Source organism: Lycorma delicatula, chromosome 9, assembly GCF_047948215.1.
Source record: "Lycorma delicatula isolate Av1 chromosome 9, ASM4794821v1, whole genome shotgun sequence".
NCBI lineage: Eukaryota > Metazoa > Arthropoda > Insecta > Hemiptera > Fulgoridae > Lycorma > Lycorma delicatula.
Window position 1 is genome coordinate 40,327,658 of NC_134463.1, and position 21,048 is coordinate 40,348,705.

At 30.0% G+C, this 21,048-nt stretch overlaps 1 protein-coding gene across 17 annotated transcripts in view; it reads right to left on the bottom strand.

Moving 5' to 3' along the window:
• Nucleotides 1-21,048, bottom strand: part of tmod (tropomodulin) — a 443,143-nt gene that overhangs the window by 271,073 nt on the left and 151,022 nt on the right. The window contains exon 1 of one of the 17 annotated variants that reach the window (XM_075375736.1): nucleotides 369-500. The exons of the other annotated variants lie outside the window; for them this stretch is intronic. The gene's annotated coding sequence lies outside the window, so the exon portion shown is untranslated. Of the gene's footprint in view, nucleotides 1-368; nucleotides 501-21,048 lie in introns of those variants that run through there. 17 annotated transcript variants of the gene reach the window in all.

The window sequence follows — 21,048 nt, forward strand, 5'->3', positions numbered from 1 at the left end:
TTTTTTTTACTTTCAGTACCACCGGTATTGCTTCAGAGGATGAGATGAATGACAATTTTTGTAGCGTGTGAAAATGCTGACCATGTCTGACCGAGATTCGAACCCGGGACTTCCGAATGAAAGGCCGAGACGCTACCACTCGCGCCACGGAGGCCGGCGACGCATTTACCTACGAAAAACTATCCGTTTTCATTATGAATAAATCGATTTTTTAACATAACTTTAAATTCACTAATAATAAACAAATTATATAAAAACTTAAATCGTAAATAGAAAAGTATTAATAAACATAGCATCCATGATAACCGATCAATATCAGCTGATTAACACCTCACTCATCCCCAGTAACTTCCTATTTTATTACAAACCTTTAGGCAAGATGCGAGTAGTCGTAGAATTGGTGAGACGAATGTTCATGTACGGAATCCGGCATTAATCCCCGTTCTACTTCTTCCACTGACAAATCTCATCTAGAGATGTTCATACAAATTTCTTAAGCCATGCGTCACTCGGAAAAAAATAACCCCTCTCTTTTACCTTCTTTATGATTATACATAACATTGTATATATCGTTGAATTTTGAAAACTTAAAATCACGAGACAATTACCCATTTTAAATTTATTTATGTTTTATTTAATTAATCTTTTTCGTAATTTAATTAAGAAATATTAATTAAAATGTTAAAGAAATTAAGCCAAAAACTAAATATTACGTTAAATAAAGCTGTACTGATGAAACCTAAATTTAGTTATACGATATTTTATGTTTGATTAACGCTAAATTAAAAAAAAAACAAAAAAAAAACGTATAATACAAAATATTTTAATGAAAAATTAGTCATACAAAATGCTGTAAACAAGAAGCGAAAAGGGCACACGCAGAGACAGATCAATGATTCATTATATTCGCTATAAATTCATATTCTTGAATAACAACAAGCCACAATTGTATTATAGCCAAGCATTTACGCTGGTGCATAAATTGGCATCAACAATTTAGAACCGTTTGTTATTTTTCTAGATTTTTAATAATCCGTTTAGTTAATTTGCAGAAGATGAAAATTATTTTTAACGTTCTTAAAAATTAAGTAACTGTGATTAGAGTAGCAGACCAAGAAAGGCGAATTTTTATTAAAAAACATGATATAATGTAGCCTACTTCTATTGCTTTTCAATCTGCATACAAAGCCGATAAAAAATATCAACGAAACATTTGAGAACGGTTTGCTAATCCGAGGATAACGAATCATAATGTTGGGGGAGTCTACCCTTGATACACTAAAAAAAATATTTCATAAAAATTTTTTTTAGTAATTTTTATTCTATGGAAAAAAACGATCTTTTTAACTGTATAATAATTTTTTTCCCGTTCATCAAAAAAATTTAAATAAAATAAATTATAAGCCTGTTTCCAATATTTGTTTTTTTTGTCCGTGTAAAATACGAAATTGAATAGTTTCTATCACATGAATGAAAAATGATAGAAATATGAATATTTCGCTATTTTAAATGTCGTTTTTTATTCTATTTAGTTCACATTTCATCCTACAGGTTATTCCACTTTCAAGTTGCTAAACCATGCGATACAATCGGTAGGTGCTATGGTATATTGTAATCTTTAATCTCTGTGTTTTTCGAAAACTTTAATTTCTCTATTTCGTTAAAACTAAAAAAAAATCATAACTTTAGTTGTAATTGAGATAACTGCATGAATTTTTGTTTACTCTCTACAGAAAATATTTATTTAGATGCATGTATATGCATGTGATAATCATCTTGTATATATAATTATGAGAGGGGGTTGAAATTAACTTGGGAATGATTTTTTGTTTAAAAAATTGTAACAAAAAATCTACAAGATGTATTTTTTGTGTATACAGAAGGACTAGACACTTATAGACATTTATTTTCTTTTTATTTTGGTCTTTTTTTCTGAGTTTTTATCTTTAGTAACAAATGAGATAAATTTATTCTTGTCGAGAATTGTATTTTTTCACTCCAACCCCTAAAATAGGGGTTGCAGTGAATTTAGAAAACTGCTCTTCACTGTAAACTAAATAAACTGACCAAGTATAAACTTCCTATTCCCATTTCTAAAGAAAAAAATATTTTGGATAGTCTTCCCCCTTATGATTTCTTGATAATCACCATCATAATTATGTAGCGATCAGAAATTGATTTAATATAATAGGAACTATCCGATCTCGCAGTTTATTTAATTAATAATTTCGAATGTCAAAGGACAGATATCTACGTAGTGTTTGGGAGGCTAGGTATGGAATAAGAACACGGAAAAAAATATTAGAAGGAAAATCGAGCTGGTGAGGGTAGAATAAGATTAAAGAAATAGTTCAGGAAAGGAAGACATAACATACATTTACAAAGACTTCAAAACATAGAAGATACCTTTGCAGGATTTTGATTATAATGGAATTTTATTATGTAATCCATAGAAAATCTAGGAAACGCCATATTGTAAAACTATGCCGTTTGAAAATTCTAAATTTTTCAGATTTTAGGAAATGTTTCAAAGTTTTCGTCCAAAAAGTGGGAAATACTTCTAGACATAATTAACGAATATAATTTTTACTTTCGGTAAAGTATATATATATATATATATATATATATATATATATATAGAAAGAGAAAGTATTGTAATCGGTCCAATGTGGGCATTTGCGATTTTCACCGGATCTTGACGTTTTGACACATAAGGAACCCAAAAAAACCTACGGAAATTTTCGTGTTCGGTGTTGGCTTATAAATCATCTTATATCTCCAAAACTACTGAACCGATTTTGATCAAACTTGGTAAGATTACTTTTATATATGGGACATTAATACTATTAAATTTTCAACATAAAATGTCAAGTGAGTGAGACTGCAGAGAGAGATTACCTTTAGTATCTCGTAATTTCGTCTAATTAAGTTCGTATTTTTCTTAGCACATTTCTTAATTAAAAAATAACAATATCTGCAAAAAAATGTTTTTTGAAAAATCACACCCCTACCCCAAAAAATGCTATAAACTACTGCTATGTTGTGTTGTCACAGGTGAGCGTTTGAATTAAATAAATTAATAATATTTAAAGTGTAACTCGGTTTGGCTGGGTCTCGAATTCGATCGCCCGGTTGATTCGGTATCTGGTACGTTAAGCGTCGCGGCTACACAGTCTGCTGACCGTACAAGCAAAATTTGTTCTATTTAAATTGTGAAATTACATTAGTTTAGTTAGTGCCGACCATCGCCGCTAGTACCGTCACACCCACACGAATTAAATACGGTATGCGCGCGTGCTTTAGTTAGAATCATTGAATTAAATAAACGAAAAAAAAAATTATATTTAAATAAAATGATAAATGTTTTAAATTAAGTTGTATGTGGGTGTATGTGTGTGTAAGCCGTGTACCAGAAACAACTGTGTTGTCACGTTTTTTTTTGTTTCCATAGAATAATTCATAGAAAATTAAATAAGTAAATATTAAGAGGAATATGGTTTAAAATTTTCATCGATAAATTTTTGAAAATAGATAATGGTTATAAAGAGATATAAACCAAAATTTTTACTAATAATTAATTTTTCAAAATAAATATTAAGTTAATTAAATTTAATATGGATATGTTTTCACAGAAGGATTTATCGTGTTTACTCGTTACGAAACGTGATAAATCCACACGAACGATTTTATGGTAAATTAAACCGTACTAATAATTTTTTTCACTGTAAAGGTCTTTAAACATCTATATTATTACTTTTAACATAATAAATAAAGCCGATAATAGAGCTTTAACATATAAAATACTCGTACGGACGTATGAATTAGAATCCCGAATGATATTACCTACCGATACTATATTATTAATATAATCGTATTTTATATAATGGCACATTTTATTATATTCTTGTATTAATTAACTGTAGACAAGTTTATAAAAAATTTGACACGCTGTGTTTTCAAGACAGATTAATTTAAAGAAATAATAAGGTTAAAAGCTTTTAATGTTGATAAACTAGGAATTCAAATCGAGCTTTGAAACATGATTCGTGCCGAAGCAGGGCGAAGTAATTTTTAGCCGTAAGGTATTTAAAAGGTTACGCACGAATAATTTTTACATCATAAAAGGCGGATAGAAAGAGAAATTCAGTGAGTGGAGTGAACGGTACCGCCACAGAAGGAGAGAGAGAATTTAAAAATTATATATTTATAATATCCTACAGTTAATAATACTGGGATATAAAATCGGTTGAACGATATATTATACACTCAGCACTGAGTTGATAACAATCCCATTAAAACTAATGTTTAAAAAAACCTCTGTCGCAGTAAGTGTGTCGTCAGAAGAACGGATTGCCGGTTTTAGTTAAGAAAGAAAGGATGTTCCACTGCTGTAATGATTTTTGAAAATAACACTGAGAAACCAGTCTGCATCAGATGGTGCTCGCAAAAATCTAATTTTGGCTTTCTAATATGTCACCCTTCATGTTACAACACAATCTTGAAAAACCTTGAAAACGAAATCAAAATCCCAGATTTTTGCCTCTAACTTTTGTTCCTATGAACCGATTCGCCAGAAAATCGATAGGGTTCTATTTCTGTTAGGTTACAGCATCTTACAATGTTTCATCAAAATCGGTTAAACATTTCGTTCAGTAGAAAAATAAATGAAAATGTATCTAAAAATCCCGTTGTACTCTTATTTCTTTGAACCGATTCGCTTGAAAATCAATAAGATTCTATTCCCAATAGGTTTACATACCCCACCAACTTTTGTTAAAATTGGTCAAGATTTACGTCCGGTAGAGCGGAGAAAAAATCTTATACATAATATTAATTGAAAATAATATAATAATATAGTATAATAATATTAATTGCAGAATATTAATTGAAAATGTATTTAAATTTACTCTTTTCCTTAATACAGGTGGAAAACTAAAACTAGAAAAAAGGTTTAAAGTCCGTAGATTGAAAGCATTGCAAAAATTCTTACGTTCAATTTTTTCATCGTTAGGTTTTTTATTAAAAATATAAATTGATATGTCATATATGATCCTTTCTGAAACAAAAAACTAGTTCTACTTTCTGGTTAAATATATGGGAATATATAGGAATTACTGTTGTTACTACTATGGAAGATTTCCAAGGTGAATTGGTAGAATCTCTAATTGGTAATCGGGAGGTTTGGGTTCAACTCCCGAACAGGCTTAATATTTTTTCATAGCTACAAAATTCATTGTTATCGATCAGTAACTGTTACTAAGCATCAACTTTTTATCGCTGTAAAAATTATTATTAAGAAAAAATTCAGTCTTTGGTTGTGAAATATGATTGAATGAAATCCTGTCAATATTGTTTTTTATACCTAATGGGTTTGATGGCCCTGATTCATGAAGGAAGACTAGGTATATAATTACTATTATTGACAAGATGAAGGGTATAATGAAGTGAAATGTAAAAAATCGGTTTAGTGTAGGATTATCTACTGCGGAACCCCCCCCCCTCATTGCCTTTTCATATAAAACATATATATAAAAAAAATTGGGCTGAAAACCAATTTCGAGTCTGTGTGGGCGTTCTACTGGACGATCGGGCTGATTTTTTCGGAATGACCCAGAGATAAATCACCAAGCGTCATCGGACCCCAAACTTGAGTCTCCTCTGAAAAATCTTCAAAAATCATCATTTATTCATTAACTGAGGAAATTTCCGAGGTTATTACTTACAGGAAAATCACATTGATGGTCCGTTCATTCTTGATGACAAATCTGCGGGCCATTCCGAGCAGAATAAAAAAAAAAATTCAGTCCGATCCGTCCAGGAAATAGGACTGGAAATAAGTTTTGATCACGTATTTTACCTGTGATAGGAAAGAAAAGAGAAAAACAAGTGGGTTGGGAGTGAGATGTGTTGTAAATGAAAAGATTTTCAGCCGATTTAAAAAAAATATTTAACATTATTTTGTAATAATGAAGTTGTGAAGCAGAAGGGGCCATTAGTTTAAATTAAAATTTATTAAAAATCCGGTCTACATATTTTCCGACTTAAATGGATGGAGTGGTAGCGTTTCTCTTTTTTTCATCCGGTAGGTTCCGGGTTCGAATCTCGTTTAGACTAGACATTTTTCATTCCTGACAAAATTCATTTGACATCAAGATATTTACAATCAGCCGAAAATCAACACCAATTCTATTTTTGGGCTGAAGTCGTGATTCCTCAAAATTTTGAAAAATATATCAAAAGGAGGGTGTGAAAGTTATTTATAGATCGATAGAAATTATTTCCTGTAGCTTAAATTTACACTATAACAGCCAGATGTTGTTTGTCGTATTTTTAATTCGATATTGTGAAGTTTCTTTTGGGTGTGGGCAGATGAAAAAAATAATTCGCATTTTATTTTTATTTCAATAAAAAAAGTATAAATTAATAAAAAAAAAAAAGTAGGCTTAAACAAGGTAATTATTTTAACGACACTTCTCAAAACGTTAACTAAAAACGGGAAATAGCCGGTTAAGCTGATAAAAATGATTTTATCAATCCATCTTATACACCATTTAAAATTCTAATCAGGATTAAGATCATATTCACTGACACCATTATTTTCAATAAAAGTTTTATAAATTGTAATATTTTGAAAAATTAACAAAAGGAAATGGCTAAAAATAATATTACACGGAAAAGAGAAAGGAAAGTAATATATATGCTGAAAAAAATAATTATTAAGAAAGAAGCAGCTGGTCCCTAATTATACGCCTACCGATTATGATTCGAGCTTTGGAGGGTCGACAGAGAAAAAGGTAGTTACTGTCGGATACCCACAATCTATATTTACCAGCTGGGTATCAATTAATTATATGCAGAATTTATTTTCAGAATATCTCAATGGCTGTTTCTCTAACGCTCGACATAACGGCACTATTTTTAATACTTATATCTCTAGCTCGATGTAACATTTTATCTTCCTCGCTCTGTTTTTAACTTTACACCTAATAAGACACTATAGATTAAATTTTTAACGGGTTAAAATTTATGGAAATTATTATTTAAAAATATGTACATATCGTATGAATTGTAACTATTTTGAAAATATATATAACCGCTGGATTTTATGTCGGTTGCGAATATAAGTTAATTAGGTTCATTAAATTAAATGATAAATTAAAAAAAAAACTTATATAACATAAAACACGCAAATAGCACATAACTTTCTATAACTCAAACAGAAATAACTCTAAAATAATAATTATATGTTCGTTTTTATGTTAATATTATTATATTTTATATTTAAATTAACTATAAATTATAGTTTATTAACTCTAAGAAAATAAAATTCATAATGTAATTTTCCTGTTCAAAAAATCAGGTTGACTGCTGACTTGAAACGCAAGTTTCTTTTTACAGACTTTTAAAAGAAATATACGGCATTACTTTCGATCGTATAATGGAAGTGATGGGTGAAAATGAATTTTCTTTATGTTTTGAGGTATGAGGAGCTCGAAAAAAAATATATATATTTGATTAAAAATCTACAAAACTACTTGATCAATTTCATTGAAATTTTGATATGCTGTAGTAGTACATCTGATGTGCATGTGGAAATTTGATGAATATTGGTTGGGTCGTTCTTGAGTTGCACTCAATTTTTTTTTTTTGTCTTCAGTCATTTGACTGGTTTGATGCAGCTCTCCAAGATTTCCTATCTAGTGCTAGTCGTTTCATTTCAGTATACCCTCTACATCCTACATCCCTAACAATTTGTTTTACATATTCCAAACGTGGCCTGCCTACACAATTTTTTCCTTCTACCTGTCTTTCCAATATTAAAGCGACTATTCCAGGATGCCTTAGTATGTGGCCTATAAGTCTGTCTCTTCTTTTAACTATATTTTTCCAAATGCTTCTTTCTTCATCTATTTGCCGCAATACCTCTTCATTTGTCACTTTATCCACCCATCTGATTTTTAATATTCTCCTATAGCACCACATTTCAAAAGATTCTAATCTTTTCTTCTCAGATACTCCGATTGTCCAAGTTTCACTTCCATATAAAGCGACACTCCAAACATACACTTTCAAAAATCTTTTCCTGACATTTAAATTAATTTTTGATGTAAACAAATTATATTTCTTACTGAAGGCTCGTTTCGCTTGTGCTATTCGGCATTTTATATCGCTCCTGCTTCGTCCATCTTTAGTAATTCTACTTCCCAAATAACAAAACTCTTCTACTTCCATAATCTTTTCTCCTCCTATTTTCACATTCAGTGGTCCATCTTTGATATTTCTACTACATTTCCTCAATTTAAGGTCAAAAAAATTTGAGCTGGCAAGTTAGAAAAGCAGTTCGTTATGATCTTCCAAGTTGGAACGTAGAAGTAAAACAAAATAATGAAAGCCTATTTTGTTGTGCAGTTCTGTGTAAGATTATTTTTATTATTTTCCTTTATAAACTGTAGTATATCACAATTTTTAATTAATTGGAGATAAAATAATTTTTAATTTTAAGTGTAAGACAATTTTCTATAATCAAAATCTTCATCATAGTGCGAGAGGTAGATATGTCCTTCACATAAATTGATTTTTTTTTCCTTTTTAGCCTACGGGAATCACCGTCAGGTATTACTTCTGAGGATGAATGAGGATGATATGTATGAGTGTGTAAATAAAATGTAGTTCTGTACAGTCTCAGGTCGACCATTTCTGAGATGTGTGGTTAAGAATCCACCAAAGAATCCAAGATCTAGTATTGAAATCCGTAAAAAAGCAACTGCCTTTAGTAAGATTTGAAAGTTGGAACTCTCGACTTCGAAATCAGCTGATTTGCAAAGACGCGTTCACTACTAGACCAACCCGGTGGGTCAAATCGTGATATTTGCTTTGCTATTTATGAACTTATAATTTACAATTAAACCTCATCAAAAACTAAGCGTTTTAGGATATTCTCGCTCCCTAGAAAAAGTAAATGTCTGATCTTGCCGTGTGCTGTATTCGATAGTAAACAGTAACCTTTCGAGATTATGTTTATACGATCGCTAATCGAATCGATATCGGATACTATCAGGATACTAATATTTGTATTCGGGATTTTTTCTCAAGTTGACTTAAAAAAAAAAGATCTCTTCAGAAAGTATGAAGAAAATCTCTTCTGACCGCTATTAACTGCATAGAGGGTACAAATTAATATTAATATTTTATATTACGCTTCTCTTCGATTATATCAGGATCGCGTATAACAATTTAACGGAAAAATTAAACGAATTTTTCAATTTTGAGATACTTTCTAAAGTTATGACATATTGCACCTTAATTTATATTTTTTAAATTGGCATTCCTCAATTATAATTAGATTAAATTAAAATCAGAATTTTTTCGAGTTTTGTATTAATATATTTTATTTCGGAATTCGATGAATTCATTTTTTTCTCATTTTTGTTTTATTTTACTTAATGTCATTTATCGCTCACCCCCTCCTAATAGTTCACCTTGGAACACGTTAGATCATTTATTTATTTGCGGTTGTTTCTTTTTTCTGTTTTTCTATCTGCCCAGTACCTTTTCATTCTTTCTGATATCTCTTTTCTTCGTTCTTTAGAAAGTTCAGCTCTGTTCTTGCTGTTTGGCGCTTCTTGAAACCTTTTATTTTCATCTTTTAATATTCTCTTTAAGATCTCTATTTTGCTTATAATTTCTTCAGTTCTTTTAGGTCTTCCTAGACTTGTGTGAACCATTTGCCTTTAGTTTTTCTACTTTGGAAGAAATCAACAATTTTTTTGATGAATAGTTTGACAATAAATTAGTTATAGTTTGTAGATAAATTTGTGTGACAATAGGTTTGTCAATCTATTGTTATTCATTATAAATAAATGGAAGTTAAATGCAATTCGTCGTTTCCTTATCGTGTTCGACAATTTTTAAATTTTAGTACAAAGTTTGTTATTTGAAAGTAATTTTCCCTGATTATTTTAAAATTTAGGACCCTAAAACTTTTCTTATAATTTTTCTTTCTTTTTTTATGAATATTTTCGTACTTTTGTTGCACAGTCTTAGGGTTTCTGCCGCATAGAGTGCTTCCGGCTTTATCACAGTTTTAATAAACAGAGTCTTAATAAATCAAAATTCTAATGTAGAAATTTTGAGTTCCACGATAAACACTGTTTATTATATGTGTTTTTCGTTAGCTGGAAAGGTAATTCTATTTTTGAGCTCTAACTGTTAACGCTTTTATATCTAAAGAATTCCAACTGATCCGTTTCCCGAGATATTTTTAATTACTCACTTTCTCTATTTTATATATATATATATATATATATATATATATATATATATATATATATATACTAAGGAAATTCGGACAGTTTTAATCATTAGTCAAAATTTTCGTTTTCTCAAATGCAATTTTTAGTCCCATTTTATCAGCTTATTTTTTTAATTCTTTTATTTGTTGTTCAGCTTCATTCCAGTTTTTATCTAATAATGCCTAGTCATCAGCGATAGCTAACAATTAATCTTTATTCCTTTACTTCCCAGTTTATTCCACTATTATTGTCAAAATTTTTGTTCCATTCTCTAACTATCTTTTCAAAAGCACAGTTAAAATTTATCGTTTTATGCTTTCGTTTTTCAATTATAGTTTTAAAACATATTTAAAAAAAAAATTATTTGCGAAATATATTCTCTATTTAATTTTGTCCCGATAGGCCTTTCAAAATCCAGATAAAAAAACGTTCATTTTATTATTTCATTTATCACCCTTTCCATGCCCATCCGTTCAAATCTCTTCTAGATTTAGACGTTTTCAATGTTGACTTTGAAAATGTTGCTTGTTTTTCTTCAGGTAAGGAAATGCTTTCTTTGTTATTTTTTTTTCGCAGTACATATCCATACAAAATTATACTTTATACAAAAAAAGATTTACGCCATCAAAAATAAAACAACGAATTATTATTTTAAAATAATTTATCAATAAAAAAATAATTCAAATCAATATATTTGTAAAATTTTATATCAACTTACCGGCTAGTATTTTAGCCGTGTATTGTAATGTAATGTATGTGTAGGAAATGTTACATTATTCTCAGTTAGAATATTATTTTAGTAAACAATGCGTGAGATAAAAATTTAATAAAATGAAAATAAAGAATTGTATAACCTTATACAATAAACAGGAAAGAAAATTTCTCCTAGTATTGTTTTAACGTGAGAAAATAAAATACATTGTAAAACAATAGTATACAAGTTGCCTATTTTTTTCTTTCTTTTTTTAACAAAAGATATTGTATATATTTAAAACAATAATGTTTGCTTTTTGTACAAGACGAGTATAATATTATAACTCGAGTCAAAATGTACTTCAGTATATTTCGAAAGCAAAATTATTTCACACCATTGATTACACTAATGTATGTACGTACACATTTAAATACTGAAAACTTTTAGTTCCATTTAAAGTAAGAGTTAAGCTTAATGTACTCGTACAAACAATAAGGATTTCCCTTTTTTCCCGTCTTTATAACCAGTAAATGGGTATTTACTAAAAACAAAAGATTACATTTATATTTACTTTAATTTAACCTTCCCCCATACTTAAACACCGGATATTTATTCTGTTTTCACATCCAGTTAATGATACTACACAATAAAATAAACGCAGTTTTTATGTTTTTCACAGAATATGAGTACTCCGTAATAAGAGACCCAAAAATCACTACACGGATGTAAATTATGGAGCAAAACTGGTTGTTTATTATGTTTTTCGACCTGAAAAATATTAAAAAAGGATCCCAAAATTGCTCCTACAGAATTTTCTGAGAAAATTAACTTAGTTGAACTGCAATTAAAGGAGTAAAACTTTGAGAAAAACTTGCAGATAATTTAATTCATAAAAATATCTACGCCTAGAATTTTTTACGAATTCGACTTTCATTTATTATGAAAAATCTGATGTGGACACCACATGACTTCCTTGTACGCCTATTAAATTACATATACACATTTTTTTTAAATGAGAAGTAGGTAAAATTTTATTTCATTGATAACTTCTTTTTTTTATTGTTATTGAATTATTATTTATCGTAATTTTTTTTTACAATCCGAGGTTAATAATTATTTGTACCTTAGTTACGAAATTTTTATTATTTATTTATAAGACTGTTATTATCTGGATTGTGTGATTCATTTCATTTTTTTGACGAATTATTATTCATTTGTCTCTATTAACATACTGAAAATTAAATTTAATAATAATTAGTTCAAATTAATTTTTACTTACTGTAAAAAAAGATAATAATCCTAATTATATTTCTTTCACAATATAAATTTATTATTCTCCGCAAATTAGATGATAAGAACTCAGCTGTTTCCATTAAAAAGAAATCAATCTATCAATATTTTATACTTAAATCAAGTACTTAATTTAAGTACTTACTTAAACTAATACACAAATAAGTATTTATAAGTATCAATACTACTTTTATTTAAGTCAAATGTATAAAAACATTGTGCCATTTAAAAAAAAGAAACAAAATAAATTTAATTTGTTTGTATAAAATGTAACTAATCACTTATCAGGCCAATATTTCTCGTTCTTTCACTCCACTAATATGATTTGCAGTAGAACACATATGCATATAGCATCGGTATAACATATATATATATAATATAATTGTGAATATAATTTTCAATTTTTTTATACAGAAATATTTAGTTGGTTTTATAAAAATGTTAAGAAGAAAAATTATTTATAATTTTTACAAAAATCGATATAGCAAGAGCAGAAAATAAGAAACTGAAGGACAGAATTAATGTTTTTAATTAAGTGAGACGAGGATATAATCTATGTTAAAGATTTTTTTAGAAATAGAAGAAACAATTAGGAATTATAAAAAAAATTTGCGCAGTTCTTCGGAAGAAGACTGAATTTCGTTAATTTAATTTGGTTTTAATATTTTTTTTAATCTCGTACTATTTTGTTCAGAATTAAATTCTCTGCAAGTTTTGTTTAACAGTTCTATGTGTTTATTACTTATTTAACAAAATTATTGTACGTCACACATAAAAAACAAGGGTTTTTACCCCAATTCATTGGATTTTACACCACAGGTTTCTCAAAAAATATTGCAGATACGGTTGTGGGACCTATGTTATTCGATTTTTCAGGTCAAAAACAATGTCACTAATTCTGTCGCTTAATGAATGCACTAAAAATTTCAGTACGACCTCATTTCATTATGGTAGCTGAAATCCGAGCGAATCTTTCACTAGCCGCAACTCGCAAACCAAACGAAGCATTTTAGGAAATATGTTTATACGGACTTTATCCATTATTTTCATAAGTAGAATAGGTTATGAAAGTCCCGGGAGAACTCCTTATATATATATATATATATATATATACACGAGGAGTGTAAATACAGTAATGAGACTACGAGACTGGTTCAGAAAAACGTTTTATTTACAATCCAATTATACATGGACACTATCACCTTCGAAATAGTTCTCTTGGGAAGCCACGCAACGTTTCAAACGGTTTTCCACTCTTTATAGCAATGTTGGAACTCAGAAACCGGAATATCTTTCAGATGGTCGGTTAAATACTTTTTATATTTTCTACTGTTCCAGAATGGTATCCTTTGAGGTGTTTTTTTTAAATTCGGGAACAGGAAAAAGTCGCAGGGACTCAAGTCAGGTGAATAAGATGGTTGAGGAACTACAGGAATGTTTTTCTTTGCCAAAAACTTATTAATTGAGAGTGCAGGATGACAAGATGCACTGTCATGATGCAGCATCATGAATCAAATCAAAACCATGCTAATTTGTTTCTTCGATAGTAGCGGCATTGTCCATAAAGAGTTTTTGCTTACAGGACAGACTGTAAATCAATATGTATACCGAAAAATTCTTGAAAGAGTGTAGAAAAGGATTGTTCGCGTGAGACCATTCATCAAAGACAACTGGATGCTGCATCATGACAATGCACCTTCTCATACTGCACTCTTCACTTAATGAATTTTTGGCAAAGAAAGACATTCCTGTAGTTCCTCAACCACCTTTTATTCACCTGACTTTAGTCCCTGCGACTTTTTCTGTTCCGGACTTTTAAAAAATAACTCAAAGGACACCATTTTGGAACAGTAGAAAACATTTAAAAAAATTTAATGAACATCTGAAGGATATTCCGGTTTCTGAGTTCCAAAATTGTTATGAAGTGTGGAAAACCGTTTGAAACATTGCGTGGTTTCCCAAGGGAACTATTTCGAAGGTGATAGAGTCCATGTATAATTGGATAGTAAATAAAAAGTTTTTCTGAACCAGTCTCATTACTTTATTTACAGACCTCGTATATATAATTAATTGGCAAAACCTTGACAGTGTCTCCCAGCCTCAGCCACTGGACCGATTTCGTCAAATCTTTTTTTAGATGAAAGTTTATGACCCCAAAAAATATGTCATCTAATGATCGCCTACCCCCTTTTGCCCCCAAATGTTTGAGAGATATCAAATAAATAAATCTAATTTACTATTACATCATTCTTTAAAATTGGCTTTGTCAATAATAATAAATTTCAATAGTGAATCGAAATAAAATTGATCTGTAAATTAAAAATGAAAGCCCACCACCTTCCATGAACGAAAAAGGCGAAGAAAAATCTTGTAAAACGAGATGTAGCCCTAATGTTTGATAATATTTACATTTTTTAGAGGTGTTTTAAATAAATTAATTTTACTGGATTATATATTTTTAAATAACCGTATTCAATCTCAAACTAAAAAAAAATCATATATATTCATTTATTATTTTTATTCTCATTATAGAGGTAGAAGTAATGAAAAATAATGATTAATGTGACAAAATAAATGAATTTTAATTGAATAACACAACAATAGTCTATTTAACAACAACGCACGGAACGAGGAACAAGTAATTCTGTGTGTCATGTTTTCTAAGTAACAACAATTTATATTAATCACGATTAATGGTCTAAATAGAACGGGAGGGGGCCGATTCCGTTAAATTTACTGCAATATAAAATGAAATACAACGAAAACAAATTAAAATAAAAGAACATGAAAAGGAAATGAAGTAAACCAAAACAAAGGAAAGTGTTCACTGTATTTTATTTTCGTGAAATAGTAATCATAAACAGGAACAATGGGTAATAGCGGAAGAATAATAAATTTACAATTTTATGAGCCATAAAAAAAAAAATTACCTTATACCTGATTTATTTGTATATATAAAAACGGAACATTAAAATCAAACAATGCCTTGTGTATGCCGTTTGTAGAATCCTTTAAAAAAAAAATAATAAATTGAGTAAAACATAAAAATTATTCATTTCATTTTAATTTTTCACTATAATATATAAATGAAGATCCTAGGAACAGGGCCGTACCGTCAGCAAACCTTAAATTATTTGTACGCAGGCCTCCTATACACAAACTGCTATTCCGGATTTTCATGCTCTTCGTATGAATATTCGTCGTAAATGTCGAATAGTATTGGACACAGGATACATTCCTGTCGTTCTTTTCTCGACGGCTAACATGGCTCCTTGTATCATTTTCCAGTTTAACCATTGCTCTTTTCTTTACATACAGGTTCCAAATGAAAGTAACAATATGATCGGGAACGAACACCTCCTTCAATATTCGCCACAGATTGTCACCTAGCCGAATCAAAAGCCTTTATAATCTAGGAAACATATTACAAGAGGAGTACTCTCTGGCTTTCTCTATCAGTTGCTTAATATTAAGAATTTGCTCTAGCGTCCAAATAGTATCGTAGAAAAATATAGAAATATCTGATATAATGACGTGGAAGTTAAAACAAATTATTTTAAATTTATGCAAATTTATTCTAGGAATAACGTGACACGGTAATCACATATTTGTCTATATATGTAGTGATCTACTGGTACGTGAGTGAGCGCTGTATTATTGTAATTGTATTATTATTATTAGTTATATCATAAAAGTAATCTTAAAAGTAATATCTGTTCAATATTTTCTGTAGTAGAGCTCGGCAAATAAACAGGACTCGATATCGACCGGGTTTCTGAAATCGTTCGCTAAAGCCTACCGTTAATCCTGTCTCCCTCAAATTATTTACGTGTAAAAAAAGTTTTTTTTTTTATTTAGAAGATTGACGTGGCCACCGATTTCAATATCAGGGGGCTGATAGGTTTCTCGGATGTCTTGAATCAGTCACTCGTCACAATTATTGGAATGCAATAGTTTGTAATAAATGATTTCTTTTTATTTATTTCTTTTTTTAACCTCCGGGACCATCGTTGTTAGATACTTCTTCAGAGGATGAGATGAATGACAAGTAGCGTATAAAAATGCCATGCCTGACCGAGATTCGAACCCGGGACCTCCGGATGAAAGGCCGAGACGCTAGCACTCGCACCACAGAGGCCGGCAACAAATTATTAACTACTATAATAATTTATAATCGATTTATAACGTTTTTCATTTTTGTTATTTTAGACCGATCATGCTTTATGTTGACATCACTACGACTCAGATGCTTAGTTGTACATGACTGAAAACAGTGTCGTACTGGTAAATCTGTGGAAATACTTGCGGCTCATCCAAACGAAGTCCAAAACAAAGACTTATATAAAGCAAAAATATTGGAACATGTTAAATACTTCTGGTCACCAAATTAAATCAGTTTGTAATATGTATTATGTGTAAAATAAATGTTTACTCTTTTTAAAGATTAAAAAATTATTTTAGTTTATCTCACCTATTGAAGAAAACAGTGTTATTTTTATTGTATTTAAATATACAAATTTACAAAGTGAATTTCTCAATTTTAATTTCGCTAAGTGGTTTTTTCAATTAATAAATCTTCGTATTTATTAACAATAAGTAATATAAGAGTAAAATCGCTGGACTGATGCAAAAGATCATGCTTATTAGATGCGTTAAAATTAAATACCATTGAATTTCATACGCCACCGCTTACTGTAAATAGTTAATTCCATAAATGAAAAAAATATATAAAAGTTCATAAAAATATTTCGGAACGGTTTTCGACCATAAATTGAACTCAAGAACGACTCAATCAATCTTCATAAACTTTTTACATGCACAACTTTAGATAATTTTGAAGTTGATGATCAGGATAACGAGTGCATTGATGGTTTCATCTTTCTTGGATCCCTGATCACTCGAAATGGTGGGTGCAGTCCAGAGGGTAGACGGCAAATAATATTGGGTGGAAGGTACTGTTAAGCATGAATCGAATCTGGAGAAATAAAGGTGGTAGCCTTGGCACTAAGTACCGGTTAGTCCATGCCATAATCTTCCCTATAAAAATCTATGGATGTAAAGATTGGACCCTGAAAAGGGAAGATAGAAGAGGGATTGATGCTTTCGAACTATGGTGCTGAAGAAGAATTCTGCGAAAACCGTAGATAGCCAAAATTACCAACAGGCCAGTTTTGGAGCGGGTCAAACCAGATATGTCCCTTGAAAGCAAAGTACTTTGGCTCAAGCTCTCGTACTTCGGATATGTCATGCGATCAGATTTATTAGAAAAGTCACTGATGCTTGGTACGATCATCGGCAAAAGGAGACCTGGCCGTCCAAGGAGCCCTTGGCTTGATACCATCAAAGCTGACACAGTCACAGCCATAAAACAACTGAAAGAAGCAGTCAGTGAGAGAAACGGGTGGAGAAAACTTGTCCATAGAATCGCCGTGGGTCGGACGCGACTGAACGGATGATAAAAACAACATCAGATACACTACTACATCATATTTAAATGTGAATGAAATTGATCTACTAGTGTTGTAGATTTTCTAGCCACAAAATTTTATACGTATGCTTATAAATAAATATATAAGGAAACCACAATTTAAGCGCGAATGGCATTTTAGAACTTCTCACACCTCAAAACGCAAAGAAAATTAATTTTCACCCACCGCTCCAACTATGCAACCGAAAATATTAAAAGAAATTGGTGATCATGTGCATAGGACATCGGTTACGACTTTCAATGAAACGCTCTGAAAGTTACTTCGCTTTTCTAAAATCAACATTTTTTTGTTGTGAACTCGATAATTAGTTGTTTGCTGGGCGAGATGGGACGGACGATTTCATTTACCTATTATACAAATTAGAATTTCATATATTCAAAAAATTAAATGGATTTTTGAGTGAAAAACCATTTGTGTGTGAAAACGGTTGAAATAAGTTGTGAAGTGCTCCGATGTCGTCAAAGGATTGTATAAAGAAATAAGTTTAAAAAAAAAACTCGTTTAATTACAATAATCGTTTTATTAAAACTTTCAAATTTACACGATATTATTTTCAAGATAGTTGCCATGTCTAGGTGTTAAACTACAATTAAACAGTTAAAATTAGGGCTGTAATAAATAATCTGATGATTGATATTCGATCTGTAATTCGGTTGTTAATGGCGAAAAATGATTATTCAACAACAATTAACAGGATATTTGTGATATATGTGGGCGAAATGTTGTGCGAGTTAAGTAAGACAACAGTATCATAACTATGAGAAGAACGAAGTATGCTAAGATCGCCCGGAGGTAATGACAGATAATCCGGTGAAAATATTAAATGAATAATACATGAAAAGAAACGCTTTTTACTCAATTATTTCCCGAATTTACAAACAGTATCAATTATTTATGACATTCTGATCCGGAAACGCCAGATTACTGAAAAGATTTCAGACGTATTAGACGACATACTAATTAGATTTCATACGGGTGATGATGAGCATTCTACTCGCAAACGTAACTGTTTTTTTTTTTTAAATTGCTGCGCTACCAGTATGAAGAAAAATCGTAATGTTTGAAAGTTTCGAGAACTTTAAAAATGGCGGTTACAGATGATCAAAATAACTTTTCGAAGATAATAAACAACTAAAATACATTGAAAATCTATTGAAGCTCACGATAAAAATACGAAAGAAAATAAGTTATAACATTTATTTTTACTTTAATTTCGTTTTTATACAAAAAAAAAAAATATATTTCTTTAAAAATCTCCTCTTATATGAGGAAAATAATTTAATGACATCGTATACGAATAGGATAAACTCTCGGGCACCATAAATATTTCAACCACAGTTTATAATTTTAGAGAACTTGATATGGCTGAAAAAAATACTATAAAAAGAGAAACTTTTAAATAAGTTATCAAACCGATAATAACAAGTTACAAAATCAGCCATGATCTTTAATCGTGGATACATGATTTAATCGATTTAGAAACTATATATAGATTCAAATTTAAAGCAGCCAGGTCAGGGTTAACAGTATATGGACTCATAATGCTTTACTTGTAGAAAGATTATAATCTGTAACCATAAAAAATTTTAACTAAAATACAAAAGAATAAGGTCGAATAATCATATTAATTACATTTAAACTATTTCCTTATCAAAAGAGAGGTGAATAAATAGTCGGATAATTTTTTCTGAAAAGGTAAAAATCACAAAAAATTCCTTAAAATTCAAGGTTATGTTAAAAATTAATTCTATATCCCCGTAATAAAGGTTGAAAACCTTTGATTGAAAATCCTTGGTTAGTTATTAATGAACTGTTATTATTTTATTGATTGAATATATCTCATAAGGGATGAAACTGTTTATCCGCCTGATATCGCTCTTTTAGTGAAAAATAATACAAAATATTTACAGTGAACAGAAATAATGAAAATAAATTTGTGGAAAAGAGCGGGGGTGAGGATGTATTTGTGAATATTTCACTTTAGAGATAAGCTCTTGTAAATTCGGAGAGAAATTTTTGTTTTGAAAAAGCGTGGTTGTATGCGTGAACAGAGTTCAATGTAAATATTAAATAAATCATGAAAAATACTTGTCGGGATGTGTTTTATATAAAATATATATGCCTATGTATAAAATTTTGAAGCACAGAAATCTCCACACTACTATATCAATTTCACTGAAATTTAAGTATGATGTTAAAATTTAATTAAAATTGTTTGATTCGTATTTGATCGATCAGGATCAACTAATCTCGGCCGGACCACCTCTGAAGTTTAAATATTTTTATAGTAGTTACTGTGAGACTTTGTCATAAGATTACATTTTCATTCAGGATTCTTAAACACTATTTGTAAATCCAAAATCATTCTTATTTACTTAATAAAATGAATTTGAAGGTATGGAAGTTGTCGAAAAACCCTGCTTTAAAGATTACAGAGGTAGCGTCACTGCCTCTCTGTCAAGTTGTTATACTTGCTAGAGGGAGCGCTAGCGACGCCCCTCGATGTATTTAAAAAAAAGCGGCTAAACCTATTCCATTTACAACACATCTCAGCCCTAACTCCCTTGTTTTTCTCTTTCATTTCCTATCACAATGCGTGCTCAAAACCAATTTCCAGTTCGACCAAACGTTCTGCCGGACGGATCGGAATGATTTATTTTTATTCTGCTCAGAACGGCCCGCAGATATGTTACCAAGGTTTGACGGACCTTCACGGTGATTTTCTTGTTAGTGATAACTTCGGACATTTTCACAATTAAGTAATAGATGAGGATTTTTTTTTTTTTTTTTAAATTCTCAGAGGAAACTCAAGTTTGGGATCTGATGACATCTGTGGGTCATTCCGAGGAGAATAAAAACTCAGTCCGAGCCGTCCAATAATTTTTATTTTTTTTATTTGGTTTTTTCTGGGCGAAAAACGCTTCGGCGTTAACATCACCCAAATACAATTTAAGTGTTTTAAAAACTAAATTTAAAAAATAAAAAATTTTAAATTAAAAAAAAATGCCCGGAAAACAAAACATGAAATATAAATATAAAAACAATAGAATAAAAAAAAAAAATGAAAACAAACTAAAATATTAAAATAAAGACAACCAAAAATTTAAACTAAATTTTAAAACACAAAAAGATGCAACTATTACAAAGAAATCGAAAAACAGTATTAAAAAGTATGAAAATATTAGCACCCCGGAGAAATAAAAAAAACTGGTCTAAAACTTCGTATTATTGCCCACGATTTGACGAAAATTCCATACGACGATATATTTGTGTGTATATATTT